Genomic DNA, 19,103 nt, shown 5'->3' with positions numbered 1-19,103 from the left:
AAATCAGTCTTCAATTTTGTAAGTAACTGTAAATGACTTCAATAACACTTTGAATTTTAATTCAATTTAGCAATTTTAATGAGACATTATCACACATTTACAGTGTCTATTTGTTCAATCGAGGAAAAACGTGGCAGGTAAGTAGGGTTGCCACAACTTAGAATTTTTCTAGTCGACCTCCATAAGAATTCCTCCATATGCCCGACTTGCCTTTTTTTTGCGTTTGTATTGTAATGTCCTGCTTTTCCACTTAACGTGTTGATGTCTCTATCCTTCATGTTAAATCATATCCATATCCATATGCACTTTTTTTAACCACCTGCTCCCACTTGCAGCAAAGATTCAACCGCCTGTTCCTGCGAGATTTGTGTTGGTTCCTGCTAGGGCTGCTCAATTATGGAAAAAATCATAATCATGATTATTTTGGCCAATATTGAAATCACGATTATTTATACGATTATGTCTTGAATGCATTTATTGAACATTTCTTTTTTTTTAAAAAACACTTTCCCATCAAATGTTTTGAGGTCTCCTTAAAATAAAAATACATAAAAAATATGTTCTAATGTAGTAGTAAAAAAAGATATATAACATCAACTATAATAGTGCGCTCAATCTCTTGAAAACAAGTAATAGATATAAAACAATAAGACATAGAAAATAATCGTTTTTCCATGATTATATTAATTTTGAGATTGTCTGGAGCCAAAATTGAAATCACAATCAAAATTCGATTAATTGCACAGCCCTAGTTCCTGCAGTACAAGCATGATCCCAATCCCAATGCAGTCCTCTACGTTAGCTTTCTGTTGTTGGTGGCTTTTTGGCAGAATTCGCACCAGAGCTTTGTTTGAAATCACTCTGATTGTCAATTTAGCTCAGTGCACGAGAAACAAAACTGAAATGAGGAAAGTAAACAAATGACTAATGTCAAGAGGTGTGACATCAAAAAACACACGTTCTCTTAGGTAAGTTTTTTTTCAGCCATTGAACTCTTTAGCAGAAAGAGTTCATAATTGTGTTACTGTTTGCTAGTGTATGGTAAATACAATTTGTTCTTTCAACTTTGGATTGTGTTCTTGATGTGCTAACTAGCGTCTTGAATCCATCCTGTCTTCCGGTTTCCCTTTCTGAATGACGAATATAGGCTTCCTGCTGGTATGGAGGGTTGTTTCCTCTCACGCAGACGCCGAACATACAAGCTAGTTGGTTGTTGTAGTCTTTGCGGTGTATTCAAATGCAACTTTTTGGCAGAGACACAGGCAACGTGAGGTGATGCAACGGTCGTCCTTTCTCACCACTAGTTCTTTGATGTTGATTTAGTTTGTCTGGGCCTTAAAGCTCACTATTTAACACATTGAACCTTATTTGCTTTAACACTACGCAACCAGAAATGTAAAAGTGATGTGCTGGGACATTTTAATCATAATCATAACATTTTGAAAATAGAAATTTAAAGTTGTTGTTTGTTTTCTAATCTGTTAAACCTCCTGTCTTTGTCTTCTCGTGGACTTGCCCGTGTTGATGTAAACCCTCTTGATATGAAGCTGGGAAATGAAATGTAAGCATGTAGTATTATTTTTGTGAAAGTCCCAGTGTGGCGTATAACTATATATATTAGAAAAAATACAATTTGTTGTGTTGACACTAGCTTGTATAGCCTGTCGATCTATCCTCTTAATCTGCTCCAGTCTCTCATCAAATCATTTCAATTTCATATATTACATACATACTTAATATAAACCAATTTACAGCCTCACAAACTCATCACACAGCTGTAAGCTGGTTAGTGGCTGATGTACAGAAGGTCTCTGTGATGCATGTCAGTGAGTGTCATAAATAATCAACAAAGAATAAACGTATGAGTTTTATCCTGCAACATTACTGCAGGTATATGAAAAAAGTATTAACAGAATTCTCAAAGATGCTTCTCATCATCTGGATGAAATTGTCTTCTGCTTCATCAAAGAGATTTTTAATTTGTCGCAAATGACATGGAAGGAGTCACAGGGAGAGGTTTGGTATTTTAGTTTGGATTTTGAAACAGAATCACAGTGAGGGAACTATTAGCTATTATAACTAGTTTCAAGTTCAAGTTTGTACTTATAATACAAGTCATATGTGACCTTGAGATATGACAAGCAACTGTACATACAACTCCAAATTTTTGAGACTGAAATAAGTAGAGAAGACATTATCCGCTTCATCAGAGTCTCAAATCAAAAGAAAACATCTGTTAACGTCAGGGCGACTCGACACATCAGACCTTCTCTCAGTCTGCTTCTATTTGGAAAGCGTTAAACGCTCCTCGTGGTTTTTTCCTGGAAGCGGAGCGTCATGTGCGTGTTGTCAACCAACGTTTGGAAACAGTGCGGCAGAAATTCATCTCTTCTTAACAGACCATCAACACACAGCCAGAGGTGAAGTCACTTTTATGGAAATGAGGAAGACGAGTGGAAGCAGGATGCAGGCCAAACCACCTACAGACCCGCTGACATCAGCTGCGCCTGTGTGTGTGTGTGTGTGTGTGTGTGTGTGTGTGTGTGTAGTTGTATTAGTTTATTGTGTATCAGAGTATATAATATCTATTATTATTAGAGGCTCCCTCTAGTTAACTGTAAACCCTTAAAAAATAAACTTAGAAGCTTAAAGAAAGAGTTTTCTTATTAAATTATTAAAAGTGATATTTACAAACTGCATCGTGCTCCAAATGTTTGATGTTATTTTCTTGCTGAATCAATTTCTGCTGTTGATTTTCACATAACGACTGTGTTTGCCTGTGGGGGTGGCAACTTTTGAAATATGAAACTCATTTCTGTTACAGCACTTCTGCTCAAAAGTCCTATTTACTTCTACATTAATATTGCTACAGCATGCATACAAGCTTTACAGCGCTCTGCAACACTTGTTTTTGCTCCCACTTTTCACCGGTTTAAGTTAAAGATCAAAGACTTTTTAACACACAGAAGAAAAATAATTTTGATCCCAAAATTGTTAGTGTGTGAGCGACCACTTCTCCTTTTCCAAAATAATTTATCCCCTGACAGTTGTGACATACCTACGTATTCTCATACAGCTGTTCAACATCAATGGTGTTTGGCATTTTGGAGAAATTTTCTCCACACAGATGAATCCCAGTTTATATTGTACCGAGCAGATGATAGACATCGTGTATGGTGTTGCCAATGCTGTGAACAGAATGCCCCATGGTGGCGGTGGGGTTATGGTATAGGCTTGCAAGCAAACAATGAATGTTTATTCAGCATCTTCATATGTCTCATCTGTCAGGTGGATGGATTATTTGGAAAATGAGCGGTCACTAACACAGATTTTACAAATTTGTGAGCAAAATCTGAAAGAACTAAGTCTTTTGTGTGCACAAAAAAAGGTCTTAGATCTTTAACGTTAACCTGTGAAAAATGGGAGTAAAAACAAAAGTTTTTTGTCCAGTCACTAACTTACAAAATCAAACTACAGAAAACAATTATTTTTCTTGAGAGACCACTGTGTTTGAATAGTTGTTGTTTTATTGTGGATTTTTGTATTATATGTTGTATTAGTTGAATTTCAATGTTTTTGATTGGGTTCTACCTCGGCCAGGTCTCTCTTATAAAAGAGATTTTCAATCTCAGTGGGACTTCCTGGTTAAATAAAAGTTAATAAGTTGTTCTTACATTGTCACAACCAAAAACCTGAACCCAGACTTCAAATATAAAGTGTTTGATTTAGTTTGCAGCTTGACCGTCTGACAACGAGCACATGCAACAGTCGATGTCTTATTTTAGAATGACTCTTAGATGCGGATAACTTTCTGGCGAAAACAGGGGCGAACCATCAACGAAACGGCCCAGCGATCCCACTGACAGAGCAGGAGGAAGGCCAGTATAGAGGTTTGACCATGCGTGACCGCCGCCCCGCCCTCAACGAACCCCCGACGGAGAGATCATGATCACTGGACGGCAAGGCTTTCAGCTCACAGGTCAGATTCACTCATGAAAGCTTTGAACCAACATGTTTGTCTCTGAAAATCGCCTGAACTCAGATTACAGAGTGAGACAACTTAATATGTCAACACAGGATTCTGTTCTTTGTTCTATTTTAGTGAAATATACATTGCTCACACATACACCTGTGCTTCCTAATGAATCTCTCAAAGGTAAATATCACGGCTCTCGGCTATCGCTGTATCTCTGCCTCAGTCTTTCATGTCTTCACTGAACCGCAGGGGTCCCTAATCCATGAAGAGTTAACCTCCTCCACTTCTGGTCAGACAGATGAACAGACACCAATTAGGCAAAGGAAGCGAAGGGGAGATGGACAGAGACAGAAGAGGAAAGAAAGCTGACAGAGGGGAGAAAACAGGAGGCAAAGGTCAAACTTAATGCAATGTAATGCTGAAGAACAACACTAGACAGGCGGGTAGAGAAAGTCAAATCAAGAGAAAGACAAACAAAGAGAGGGGCGAAGAAAAAAAGCAGCAGAGGTCAAGCCAAACGCCTCGAAACGCAGAGTGACTAAACTAAAAGAAATTTTGGAAAAGTGGGAAACGGCTGAGGAGAGAAAGTGTTGGCAAGAGGCCAAATAGACCATTAGCAAAGTTAGTCTGATCAGTGAAGCGTAACGACAATACGCCTTTAAAAAAACTCCATCTCACATTTCACCCGCTTTACAATCCTGCCTTTAACCTTTGGTGCAGCAGTGTTGGCGCTCCTCTTCTCCAGTTCAGGGAGGGAGAAAAACTGCAACAGGCAGGAGGAGGAATCCATGAGGGTAGGAGCCGGGCCTCGAGTGGAGACATGAAAGATGAACCAGAACAAAGGCCTCAAGTGTTCAGTGTTACAGTATTATATCATTGAGTTGTTGATACAGTGGCTAACTGGGTGTTGAAAAGATACAGCAACGATTCATCTTTTCTTTTATCGTCTTTTCTTGTATGCGGTTTCATTTAATTCACAAGATCTTATTGTAACCAAAGTGTTATCTGTCCGCAAAATCTCTTTTTATCATGGTTTATTGACTTTAAAAGAGACACATGAATGTTTTCTGATCGCAAGGACGACCCTTAACAACATTGTAGCTACTAAAAAGAGTTGTATGTGTATCAAAGCCTCATATATCTTATTCTTCTGTGCACTGAGCTCCATTATCGTCCAAAGCTATTAAAAACACCTCTTCAAGAATCGCCACCTTAAAGTGGCAGAGGGATTCGCACGTCTCATCGACCCTGGGAGCTGTGTTGTTAGGAGAGATGGCTCCTAGTGGGGTCTCCCAAGGTAAAATGGTCCCAGGCGAGGGGACAGACTAAGATTCAATCGTTCTCTAACCCTATTTGAATCGTCCAGACAGGAGTTTTACCGCATCATCCAGAAAAGGGAAACTGAGACCCCTCCTGAGTCCAGACCAGGGAGGGGAGCTCACCAGCGAGGATTTAGTGGCTGGGCCTTGACCCACAGCCTGTTAAATCTACACAGAGCCCATTTTCTGTAGGCCTATAGGTATTGGGGTCAGGTGCATTGTCAGCTGTGCGGCAGGCAAAAGTGGGGATCCAGGTGTCTTGACACCTGGCATCACAGACTGGCTCTAGGGACATGGAACCTCTCCTCTCTGGCTTGGAAAGTGAGTTGGAGTGGTACTGACTAGATATCGTTGGGCTCACTTCCACGAAGGGGGTCACAGTATATTGATATCGGTATTGACGATAATTGTGATATTTAAAACAAATGAAATACTGATATCATGTTAATAATAGACATTTGATAATATCGTATAAATATTCCAGTGCCTTTTAAATAATTTCCGTTTCTTTCCATTCTCGCTTTGTCTCCCTCCCGTCCGACCCCACAGACGCACACCTGACAACTAGCAAGGTAGTAGCTACTACCACAGTCTGTCCCTACTGCTGCACAAAGACAAGATGATGACGAAAAAAAGGTTAGCTCGCCAGTGTGGGGGCTTTTTCAAATTTTCTACAGTAGATATTGCAATAATATCGTTAACGTGAATTCTTTGGGCCACAATAATCGTGTAGTGAAATCTGATGTGGTGCCAGCCCTACTTCCACACATAGCACTGGTTCTGGACCCAAACTCCTGGAGAGGAGAGGCTGGACTCTCTCATTTACCGGAGTTGCCCAGGGTGAGAGGCACAGGGCAGGTGTGGGGTGGTTGTGGGGATACTCAGGAGTTCCCGGCTGAGCGCTGGGCTGGAGTTCTCGGGGAAACAAGAGGGTTGCTTCTGCTTCTTCTGGACAGACCTGGTAAACCCAAACATGTAGTGAGGGTGAGGGAACATCTGGCTGAAGCCTCTGTCCACAAGGTCTTCAGCTCCCACCTTCAGGAGAACTTTTTGTGGAGGTTGTGGACTTGGACTCAGTGGCCCATGTCGTCCATTAGGGGCTGAAAAATATGACTGACAGTGTTTATGTGATGTCAGGGGGAGGAGGTGAGGAGGTGGGGGGGTGGGGGGCGTCCAGACTCCCTCCCAGCTTCCTTAGAACAACAGTGGTCTTTGATGAGAGCTGTTGAATAGCGGCCGGGCTGCACGCTGACACCCGAGGCCGAGGAACGGCAGACCAGCTGGGATTATTGTCAAAGCCGACGACCTGTTTGCTTAACCTCCTCACCCGACCCCTGAGGGGAGGTCAAGGTAGCCGGGCCGGCCCTCCTCCTCCTCGTCCTCCTCTTCTTCTTGTTCTTCTCCCTCTTCTCCTCTCCTGCTGCTTCCTCCCACCCTCCTCCAGTCACATTAAGCCCTCCTCCTCCTGCTTCCCACGCCGCGTCGTTACCTCGATTACATCACACGTCATCAAGCACGCCACAGATTTGGGCTGGTTGGGTTTTTGCTTTGTGCCAGATGTATGGTCGACTATGTGTGTGTGTGTGTGTGTGTGTGTGTGTGTGTGTAATCCTAATCTCCGGTTCTCCACTACCAGAGTTTAAATTACAACTGATCATGTGTTGATAAAAAGTCTCAGTAAAGATAAACATTTAAATTTATGTCCGTTTTGGCGTCATGTAGACAGTATATACTGTAGTACTACTGTATGTTGCGTATTAGCGGTGTCAGGACAAAGACGTTACTCACCTTAATTTTTATGTTTAAAAGGATTTATCCAAAGACTTTGTTTTTGATAGTTAAAATCATGTAAGTGGTTTTCTTTCACCTATTCAGCTTTTATTTTATATTGAGTACTGCTGCACTACTGAACAAGTTAAATATGAAATTGCAAAATCTGGTCTCTATGTTTTGGTTTACGTTGATGTTTTGGGATATTGGGGTAAAGTTATTTTTAAAAGCTAAATTATCAAACAATAATTTGGCACCCTTCCACTTGCAGTAACTCTGAGGACCACTTAGGGCTCATTGACCCCCTGTTGAAGACCCAGGTTATAAAGCAGTTAAACAGAATGGTTAACCATTTAGGGAAGTATGCGAATTACCTCAGCCAAAGAGGCAACGCTTTTAGATTAGTTTATTTGTCTGTTAGTCAGCAGGATTACGGAAAAACTACTGGACCTATCTTCAGAAAACTCAATTGAATAATGTAGCATGGGCCAAGGAGGAACCCATCAAATTTTGGAGCATATTCGGATCACTGACTGGATATACAAATTATTTTTCACTTTTGTTAACATTGGGAGATGGAGCACAATTCATACACCAGAGCAATAAAATATGAAAAATGAAAAAGGATACAGATTTACAATAAAAGAGTAAAGAGTAAAAAAAAAGTGTAGAGGTTAAAATAAATTATTAAATGATTTACAATTTTAAAAAATCAATCAATCAACGGATGGAAATGTATCTCATGTCTGTGTGCTCAGAGCAAAGCTAGAGTCAGGTTAGCCTAGCTTAGCTCTGTCCAGAGTTTAAAGAAGCTCCTCTGAACAGCGCAGGTTTGGTTACAGTCAAAGCTAAATATGGCGACTGCACCGACTGTTGTTCAACAAGAAATATGTTGACCTGCTCTCCTGCGTTTGTGTAATGGGGGGCGGGATGTCAGGGTCAGGTTGGGAAAAGAAGGGGCCTCTTTCAGTCTGATAGAAGCGTCACTGTATTGAGCTGAAAGCTTCAAACGTGATGATCTGCTGTCAGTTTAGTCAAGTTTAACAAAGCATGATTGTTTTTTGTAGCTGTCCACAGAGCTGTTAAATCCCACAATGTGTTCAGTCATTCACATTTGTATCTTTTGAATCAGCTTTATATTAGTGCTATACAGTCTCCACTGCTGGTGTGTAGATAAAACTACAGTCTTAACCCAAATCTGGCACATTAACACTTTAATTACTGTGGATTCATGTTTGTTGTGACTGATGATAAGAACCAACTCCTCACTAGCCCTGTGTTAGCCGTGCTGTGCTAGCGCAGCTGCATTTGGCCAAATGCAGCTCTTAATGTTGGTCCACAGGATTAAGCTGAGCAGTAAAGCCTCCTGTTATCTGGCAGCATTATCCCTCAGGAGTTCCTAACATTAGTGACCTGTAAGCCTGTATGTTGGAGCGCAGCCACTCCGCAGGTTAATGAGCAGTAAACAGACAATATGATGCATCATTCACAATACACTGCTTTCTAATGATACCGACCCACTGGTCACCGTACAGGTACTTTTACCGTCAGCACTTACAGACTGTTTCCATGGTTACCATAATAGCCACATGGTCAAGGTTAGGGGGAGATCATGGTCATGTTTAAAAGGAATAATTCACCCGCAGAATGGCCATTTGTATATCAAATACTCACCCCGTGTTGAATTGAATTTGTGAAGAAAACTTTTTCCTGCATCCCTCTGCAGTAAATGAAAAATCCAGTATATCAATACATCCATCAACTGTCACACAAGTCGTACAGTATAATTCAAGTGTCATTTATCCAGTCATATGCTCAGTGCTTCACAGACAGCCAGCCCTTTCTGACAGAAAACTGAAGTGAAGCAGAAATGTATCCATGCTCTCTTCAAAGCCAGACTCCGTTGACAAAAACAATAATTTTACCTCACTGAACACGGGAGCTGCTGGTCTACCACTGCCTCGATCAGTTAGTTAGTTTGTGTTATTGTGTGACTTTGGTGTTTTAAAGGGTTAGTTCAGATTCACCAAAGTCACACTGTAACACAAACTACACAAATTACAACACTGCTCATCGAGGCAGTCGTAGACCAGCAGCTCCTGTTTTCAGCTAGGTAAAAGTACTGTTTTTGTCAATGGAGTCTGACTTTGAAGAGACCATAGAGAAGTGTCACTTTAGTTCAGTTCCCCATCAGAAAAGGCTGTCTGTTTGTGAAGTACTGAGCATTTGATTGGATGAATGAGACTTAAAATATACGGCACTAATTGTCTGTAAGTTCGTAAACGGATGTTTTGATGTAGTTTCGCTGTTGTTAAATGCAGTCACCTATGACTTCAATTCATCAAGAATTTTCTCGATCTTTGGATTCTTCGTTCACCAAGAAGGCATTTGCAAAAAAACCAAAATTTTCTTCATGAATTCAATGTAGCATTGGGTGTGAAACTGATATGTAAATGTTCATTTGGGGGTTGAAGTATTCTTTAAACAAACAGCAATCTGTAGTGTTATAATGCGATATATGTCTCTTTAACATCGTCACATGACTTCCTCTTGTGCTGCAGTCATAATCGCTACAGCCACGAGAAGATGCTGTCATGTGAACACAAACATATGTAGTTTTCAACAGTCTCTGTCTTACAGGAAATTATGGTTTTTGAGGCCACATAAAAACAGAAACATTGAATCTCTGTTGAATAAGAGCTGAATCCAAATATCCACCCTCTGGACTTGTGGACTGAGCCCTCACAGACTTCAGTTGTACGTAGTGTGACGACTTTACTGTCATATAAGTTGATGAACAGTGTGGAACTTCATCTGTTCCCGCATATAACAAAATATAAATCCCATGTGTAGCATTTTGACCCCCCACTTACAGCTTATACTTATTCATATTTCTATATCATGATGTGGTTTAATATTATCTCTGGCCTGCACAATTAGTAGTATATTTGGGTAGTAAGTATTTGGGTTATTAAATCAGTTAAGCATGCTGAAGTCTGCACCCCAGACATACTCTCTGGAAGTCTGCAGGAAATCCACTTGAGGCCCCTTGTTGACTGGTTGAATTGAGGATTTGGAGCCCTCAGCACTCCCAGACTTCTTGGAAACGTGCCCGCGAAGTCCGCAAGTCTGCAAGTACGGTGAAGTTGGGACATTTGGATTCAGCCCAAGTTTTACTGAAGGATTGGATTCCTAGAAGGCACTGGTGGAAAGTAACTAAGTACATTTACTGCAAGAACAGTTTTGAGGTATTTGTACTTAACTTGAGTAGTTACGTTTTCTGCTACTTCTGCTTCTACTCTGCTGCCTCTCACAGGGAAATAATGTACTTTTTACTGTACTTATTTATCTGGAACTTTTCCCTACTTTGCAGATTTAGATTATCAATACAAATATAACGACTAACCTAAAAAATTGATATATAATTATGATGAAGCTACCACATGCCAGCTGGATTAATGCCCCAGTGTTCTGTGTATTTTCAGTCTTTGTTTAGTTAGTCGTGCGTCTTTAAATCATTGTCCTTCCAGAGCTGAACTTGTGTTGTGTTCAGTCGGTCTATATCTGCTGTGGAGATTATTACTGAGCATTTATCCCTCAGCAGTGCCTAACATTAGTGACCTGTAAGCCTCCGTTGGCACCGCGCTCAGCTTCAGGTGGTTTGTGGTCAGCAAACGTACGACGGCGTCTCTCGGTAAAGACAATAAACTGAGAGATCTGCTGTTTCCATGACACCGGGCGGCTCAGGTGAGTCCAGGTGAAGGTTTCACAGTTTAATCGTCAGGGGAAAGGGAAGGTTAAAGGTTCTGAGTTTAACATTTGTTGGTGTAAAGAAACGCTGAAGACAACCTGCAGCTTCTGCTCACACTCGCTGTACTATCAGTGTTTGTGTCTCTCCGCATTAGGACCACATTTCCCATCAAACCTGTGGCTTTCTGTCCCTCCTCCCTTAAGAGGACAAACATGCTGGCATTGATTTTTTTCCCCCCACTGGGTTTTCACTCCCTCCAAAAACTCAAGCTGTCTGACATTCACACCCACTTCACGCTGCTGGTGTCTCAGTCAGCTGTGTAGAGGTGAGAAAGGAGCCAACTTCTCTATCACCTCTTTTCTTTTTATTCTTTACACAAATATTTCTGGCACTTTCTGTGTGCACAGCAGAGTGCAACACTATGGATGTCGTCAGGGAAAGATTTGGTGTGCACTGTTGTCCCAATATTTAAACTGTACCCCATCTCCCCACTCTGCTCGATAAATAGCTTTTCACCAAACCTTCGAGTGTGGCTGGTTGCCTTCCAACGTGGCCTGACAAAGACGCCTTACGAACTTGTTCCTTTCAAGCCTTTATCACCCAACATCAGTATTGGACCTCACTGATGCCAACATGATCTCATGCGTATTCTTTTGCCCCACAGGCGTTACTAAAAATACATGTCTTCATACAACAGTTAGTGTGATAGCCTTATTTTTAGGAAGAGAAACATGGTGACGACGTTCCTTAAAATGAGTCAGAGTTCACTTGAAGTTCACACATCAGTCTCCTTGGGGAAGTCCAGGGGGAAAGTCCCCTGTTTCTGGGCTGTTAGGAACCATCAGCCCATTCGTCACATGATCGCAGCCTTCCAAAATATGTGTCATACATGAATTACATGATTACAAAGGTTTTGTACGAATTTTGGTGCATTACTTTTTGTAGGAAAACAGTGCACGAGAATGGCCTGACTAAAATGGTGCCTTGTGCATTGTAACTTGATGCAGAAGGGTTGGCACTTTGGTTTAGGCAACACAACTACATGGTTATGGTTAGAATAAGATCTTGCATGTTGCCAAAACATCCGGCTTTAAGGGCGCATTCACACCAGGATAGTCCAGGGGACTCGGTTCGATTGGGCAGGGAATGCAGAAAAATTTCGCAGCTTCATTTGGTTCGGTTCACTTCACACTGCACTTTCTAAAGCGGACCAAACTGCTTTGACAACGTCATGCAGTTACAAAACCTGCGCGTTTGGGGGCAGTATTGCCCGAATCGACTACTGACCAGGAAGAAAAAAAGCATGAGGAAGAAGAAAACTAGGCTCATCGATTAGCCAGGACCGGAAACGCAAATCCATCCCCTTCAGCCGGCTTGATCACCACAAAAACAGCAAAATGCACTGCGCTCTAGGTCACTTCTTCTCTATGGTTCGCTGGATAGTCTGTTTGCATTTCCCACTGTAAGCAAACCACACCAGGGTTCACTTGCATGTGAACCAAGACCCCCAGTTTTCAAGCGGACCAGGTTTCGCTCATTTGGTCCTCACCAGAGTTCAAATGAGCGTTCACACCACTCCAAACGAACCGAACTCTCCGTGGAAGTGGACCAGGGTTCGTTTAAAGTGGACCAAATAACACCAGTGTTAATGCGTCCTGAGTGGCTCAGATGTGGCTAAAAAGGCAGCGATGTGTCGTTAGAAAAATACCTTTATGTGGCACAAACACCTCAGCCAACGTTGTTTGCTGGTCTTGAACATCGCCCTGTGTATTTATGGGACCCATTCCCGTACCCTCACCTCCCACCCACTCTAAGTGGACTTTCACGCTCTTTAAACTATGTACATTGCTCCAAGTGTCTAATGATGTGGATGGGTTTAGTTTGGAGCAGGCGGCAAGCCCAGTGCGTCTCACAAAGATGATAAACAGTGCCCCGCGGCAACATTAGGAGGCCGGTGACAGCGTTGTACTGCTGATGCTTACGTGGCTGAATGAAATTAATGGAATATAGAAATGGAAACCAGAAGGGTGGATGTTGTTACAGCATCATGGGTGGAATTCTTAGGTGTCTCAATAATTTCAGCCACAGAGTGTGTGTAGATTTACAAAAGGGAAAATTATTTCTGCATAAAGACGAGCACCTCCCATTTCGCTGCACTGTTTTTACTGTAAGCTCATTCTCAGTACTACTCTGTATGTATGTATGGATAGATGGGCGGATGGTGGAATGTGCCATATCAGTCATCAGGGTTGCACTGGCTGAATGCCACCCTGATGACATCACAGATTAGTGTCATGGCTGCGGGCAGAAAAGCAGCTCATGTATTGATTTCACTGGCTGTAAGACCGGCGGCTAGCGTTTGACAACAGGTTGTTTTTATGAGCTTTATTCCCTCTCCAAACTCTGAGCGTTGTCTCGGACTGTAAAGTGCAGCCCGAGGTGTCTTCTCAGATTACACTGAGCTGAGGAGAAGAAATCAGATGTGAGTAAACGGCCGCTGGTCACTTGCTCATGCTGCCTAATTATCTTCTTCTCGTTTTCACCACCATTTCACAGTTTGGGCATGTAGCTGATGCTGTTTTAATCCACAGTGACACTAAAATAAGCTCCAGAGACGTGATTGCAGACAGTAACAGCAGCCAAGAGCCACACAGCGCCTCCTACAAAATAAAAGTCATGTGAAAACATGTTGAGGTGCTTTTTGGACACATGTTGGTTTCACTCTGATTACTGGTGACAGTATTTGAATAACAAATGAACATAATGACTTAACTGCAGTGTTTCACCCTCTATATTGACCTATGGAACTATATAAGCACACAAGATTATTTATGTAAATATCCTTGATAACATACAAGCTTTATTATTTTAGTTTTATGTTAAGTGTTACATCCTGAAAACTTCTCTGCAGAGTTTTTCCATTTTTTTGCTACTTTAAACTTGTATAAAATCTATAGAAAAATATTGTGGCCTAGTTTTTAATGTGCTGCATTATTGTGACAGTTATCAGTGCTACTTTAGTTACTGAACATATTAATATTTTGTATATAAAGCATGTGATAAGTATAAAAATGTGATGTATTATTATAGATAAAAGTAGTTAAATAATTAATAATAATCAACTGAAACAGTAAAATGCTGCTTTTACACTAATATATGAGTAATAACAAACTATTAATATAATTGTGAAAACTTCACAGGACACATTTTTATTTCTTTATTTTATTTTTCTACTTGAGTATAATTTAAATGCAGGACTTTTACATGTATCAGGATCTGAACACTTTTTTCACTGCAAGCAAATGCATTTTTTGTAGGTTTATTCCCACTGTATAACTTTTATTCTAACTTTAATTTCAGTAGGTTATTTTTTTTTATTTAATACTTTGTATTTAATCCATAAAATGTGAAACTTACAGCACATTTATCACCACTGAACATCACTTAAAATAGCCTACATGGTTTTTGAATAAGTGTAGTTTAGTTAATAAATAAATAATAATAATAATAAAAAAGATTCCAGCAGTATTTTTATTGTTTAGGCAGTGAGATTTGGTTTTACCTGCTGCCGTGATGTTTAATAATTATTAATTTAAAATAAAAAAATAAAATAAATAAAATTTAGCCACTCATCTTCAGTTGAAATAACTTTTTATTGTCTTTATGTCTGCAGTGTGGACACAGAACAACCAGCGTCTGTGGATAATACATACAGTATGATATTAGAAATAAGGGAACATCTGCTGTTTAGTTTTTATTGGAAAAACAACATAGAGATGTTGATTAAAGTCTAAAAATACCAGCATCACGTCGCTGTGCTGTCTGCTGACTGTGAGCCTTTATATTTGTGTGAATTAATCTGCAGTGATCAGATGGAGATGGGGAAGAATTCCCACGAGCTCACAAAGAAAATCCTGATTTCATCGTCTGAAATATTAAAAAGGTTCCGTCTGAATCTCTCCAGCTTTTATCTGCAGGGTAAATAAATAAGGTTTATTTATTGGTGAGAGGAATGTTTGATATCTGTCTGCTGTGTTTTCTTCTTTTACAAGTTTTATTTAAACTTTGCCTCACTTTGCGTTGATGCGTTGATCAGTTTAGAGCTGTTTTCTGTTTTATTCTTTATTCTTAGATTATTTTCCGACACTTTAATCTAAGTTTACAAACCTCATAAACTTTATATTATTTTTAGGCCTACTAAAGAATAAACACGCCCAACTTTAGACGGACTTAATAAAGTTAATATAAGTTATTATTCCTGCGCTTTTTGTTTGGATTTTGATTAAACCGGCTTCTGATGAAATCTAAATATCTCATGAACCGGACTGTTTTTGCGCCTCTGATTCCGATCCTGATTAATGCTCTGCATCTCTGCTTGAAATATTAAATAATTAGTTTTTAAAAATTACTTTTGTTCCGCTGATTAATGATTTAAAGTTTATTTTGGACGCGGTAAAACTAAAAGAGAAGAAAATCCGCCACATGCCGCGCCTCCGTCCGCAGCGTGTTTTTTTTTAATGCATATATTTATTTATTTTCTAAACTTGGGAGAAAAAACTTCTCAAGTTTTGGAGTTTGAAAGAGACAGAGATGGAACATGATAACATCTTTTTACTCCAGAGGACGCAGAGGCTGGCGGGTCAAGACCACAACGGAAATAAAAAATACATACAGCCCATAATATAATAAAATTAAATTAATAAAAATGCCAAGGATTAAAAACAAAATTCGGTTCGTTTAAATTGGTAAAATAAAAAATAAGACTGACTCACAAACAGTGTGAAAGAACTAGATACTTCACCCAAATCTTCACATCGCTGTATGGACATGAAGCCTCGCGATAATTAGGTGATAACAACTTAACAGCGATATTAACTAAACGCTCCTCTCTGCGGCTCCACAGTGATCAGACACTCCGCCAAAAATACTCAGAAACAAAATATTTATTAACAGTTGTATACATAAACTTTTCCCTGAAGAGTTAATTTACTTCTGAGCTGATTAATGAATATAAAGTTAAATATATTTATATTTATAGCAAAAAACATATGAGAGAAAAATATTTATTTATCTGTGATACAGTTCATCCACACAGGACATGCAGTATTTAACTATTAGAACTATTAAACTACCAGGCTGCTAATAGCAGGGCATCTATATACCAATAACTATGGGATAAAAAAGGGTCATGATATCTGAAAATGATTTAATAACCAGTGAGTTAGATGATATTTAATTATAAAAACAGAGTGGAACAGTGTGTTATTATATTATCATGTTGGCTGCACAAAATGTACATATGTTAAGTCAAATATACAAATTAAAAAAGTTAAAACTTCATGTAAATAAATACCATTATTAGGCAGATTATTAACATGATTTTCAGTTTGTTTTAACCTCACTTCTGCTTCTAAAATAATAATAATGTTAATAATAGTATTTTCAAGGATTATTTAATTTATTTTAATTATTTTAAAGGACTTTATTTGCATGAAAGTTTTAAGACCAGTGTTGCCAAGGCATCAAAATTCAGTTTATCCAAATATTTAAACAGTACGCAGTAATAGAAATGTGAACAGTAAGACATTATAAACATTATGATATATACAAATCATAGGTATGTAGTTGTTTGTGTGAGTGTGTGTGTGTGTGTGTGTGTGTGTGTGTGTGTGACATGTTTCAACTGTTTCTAACAAATAAATATTTTTTCAAGAATTAAGGAAAATTCTTCATACAGATCATGTGATTTGACATTGATGCCATTTTAACACACCGGCTGGTTCAGTTTCACATTTTTTAATGTGGGTGTTTGTTTTTCTTGGTTTCCTGGATTTCACTGGTTTCTTAATGCTTTGGTATGAAAATCCGTCACTAATCTGTCACAGTGAACATTAAGTGTGTGTTAACTTTTGGCAGTGTTACCCTGCAAACCCTGCACGTCATTACCACTCAGAAATAATACTATTATAGAAATTAATGCAGACTTAATTTTGCCTCTGAGGAACAACACAACTTGAGTTAAGTTTCAACAGTTTGCAAATTAACTTTTAGATTATACAGAAATAAAGAGCTGCTTGGAACGGTAGAAGAAAATACATCCACATTTCTGAAATACAGAAATATGTTTTAAGAGCATGCTGGTCGTTTAGGTGAAGAAATAAAGTGTTCAACATCACAAAGCACTAATATAAAGTTTTATTTGTGTTTCACCAGGAGTAAAAATTTCATTTAGGTCAAACAGTATGCTTTATCAGGCCAAGATGGGCATTTAAGGATGAAAAAATGGGATCTGATGAAAGAGAAGTATTTTATATTGTTATATTTCCTTATAAAAAGTAGCTCTACCTGTAATAGTTCTCTGTACATTATGAAACCCATCCTGTCACATCAGAGGTTCAGCTGTGTCACAGGCCGCTGTACAAACATTTACAGTAAATGTGATTTTGTTTACTACGAGGTCTGAGCTCCGGTGTTGACCTTTGACCCCTCAGAGGGAGACTCCTGCAGAAGCAAAGTGGATGCTCTTTCGGTTTAAAACACCTCACTGATGCATTATTAACTATGAGCCAAGCTGAGCGGATCAGCTGATCGCAGCTGCTGCGGTGGGCCGGCTGCTCGCGTCGATTTGCCCTCTGAGGTGATTAGTTGTCACGCAATGGGCCTCTAAAATACACCGAGGAAGAAGAGGAGGAGGAAGGAGACGAAGAGGAGTGCAGGGAGGGACGATTCCCGCTCATTGGCTCACAGGCCGGGTCCCAGTAGATTGTAATTGGCTGGTGCTGGTTCCCAGGAGCACCCAGGGCTGGAGGGAGGTGGGGATGGTGGAGGAGGTGTCGGTGAGGAAGGTCAAACAGGCCACGCCCCGTTAAAACTCAGCAGCTTTTAGTGTTTATCCCGTGTTGACCCCCTGCTTCGCCTCCTCCTGCTGGAGCCCCGCAGCCTCCCAAACCAGCTCCTCCTCTCCACCTCCTCTTCCTCATCTTCACTGTCCTCCATTTCTTTCGTCCTCCTGTCATTGCTCTCTCTCCATTTATCTTTCCTCCTCCTCCTCTATCCATCTCTTCCTTATTTAGCCATCACTCGCCTCCTGCCTTTCCTTCTTTCTCCACCTCCTCCTCCCCTCTTAGTTCTGCACCTCCTAACAGCTCATCTTTTCACCCCCATCTCTTTCAGTTTTCTTTTCTTTCACCTTCTCTGTCTCCTAGAAACCAGTACATACTGTATATAATATTGTATTTTCTTTAGTGTATAATCACCTGAAAATAAGAATCCTTTGAATGAGCTGTTTATATCCACATAGAGAGCAGGTCCTCATCTTCAGAGATTGCCATGTTTTTACAGTAGCCCAGAACAGACAAACCAAACACTGGCTCAAGATAGGGCCATTTGCATTTTTGCACCAGCCGGGTCTGTTTGTTTGGGAGAGGAAGAGACCTCTGTGGATAATTCGGCTCCTGGTAAAAACCTCCTAAACGTCTGGATCTTAAGTTATCAGAGAAATAATCGGAGCACACATTAGCAGGTGGCTAACGGTCATCTGCGTCGAGCTGAACAACATCGAAGAAACTCTGTTTTGTAACGTGAAACTGGTTTATTCAGTGTTTTTACTGGTTTAAATCACCTGGTCCGTTTGTCTTGTAGAGGAGGAGGCCTCTGTGGATAATTCAAGTCCCTGTAAAAATCTCCTGAACAACGAACACTGAAGAAATCTTAACCTGGAGTTCAGTTTCATTTGGTTGCAATCTGTTATCCGTATGGCCTGATGGCACTGAATCCTTCTCTCTGTCCCTTTATTTGAATCCACAATCTTCACCGTACCTTAACCAAAGTACTGTTGCCTAAACCTAAATACACACGTCTCTGCGTTCAGAATATAACCGGCAACACATAAAAACATAATCTTGAGGAAGCAGGGCTGAGTATGTTTAACGCATAAAGTTGTTTCAGTCACAGTCCCATTTATTGTTCCCGCAGAGGATGTTGGTGACTCACAGCTGGAGCTCTTTCACAGTTCGGATCGACGTGAAACTCTCCTGGTTGAATCATCAGAACAAACGATGGTTCTTGGACTAAAAAGTAAAAGGTACAAGACTGTGGACATGAGAACTTCAGGGTAGAGGTTAACTACAATTCCCAAGGTGCATTTAGGCAGAAACATCCAATCACAGAGCTTAAAATCTTGTGACATGCTCCGCTAATGGCCAGCTGAAGCAATCAGTTTTGCCTGAATTCAATAACCGTGGCAACTTGTTTTGATCGCAAGCGTTTTGAATTTACTGCCTCTCGT

At 40.1% G+C, this 19,103-nt stretch overlaps 1 long non-coding RNA gene across 3 annotated transcripts in view; it reads left to right on the top strand.

The window, feature by feature from the left end:
• Positions 1-19,103, top strand: part of LOC125904065 (uncharacterized) — an 80,128-nt gene that overhangs the window by 40,178 nt on the left and 20,847 nt on the right. For 2 of the 3 annotated variants that reach the window (XR_007451379.1, XR_007451378.1), the window contains exon 3: positions 3,825-3,979. The exons of the other annotated variant lie outside the window; for it this stretch is intronic. This is a non-coding gene — a long non-coding RNA (uncharacterized LOC125904065). The remainder of the gene's footprint in view (positions 1-3,824; positions 3,980-19,103) is intronic. 3 annotated transcript variants of the gene reach the window in all.

This window comes from Epinephelus fuscoguttatus, linkage group LG16, assembly GCF_011397635.1.
Source record: "Epinephelus fuscoguttatus linkage group LG16, E.fuscoguttatus.final_Chr_v1".
NCBI lineage: Eukaryota > Metazoa > Chordata > Actinopteri > Perciformes > Serranidae > Epinephelus > Epinephelus fuscoguttatus.
Note: the sequence above shows the minus strand (reverse complement) of the source record. Positions and strands in the feature narration are given on the sequence as shown.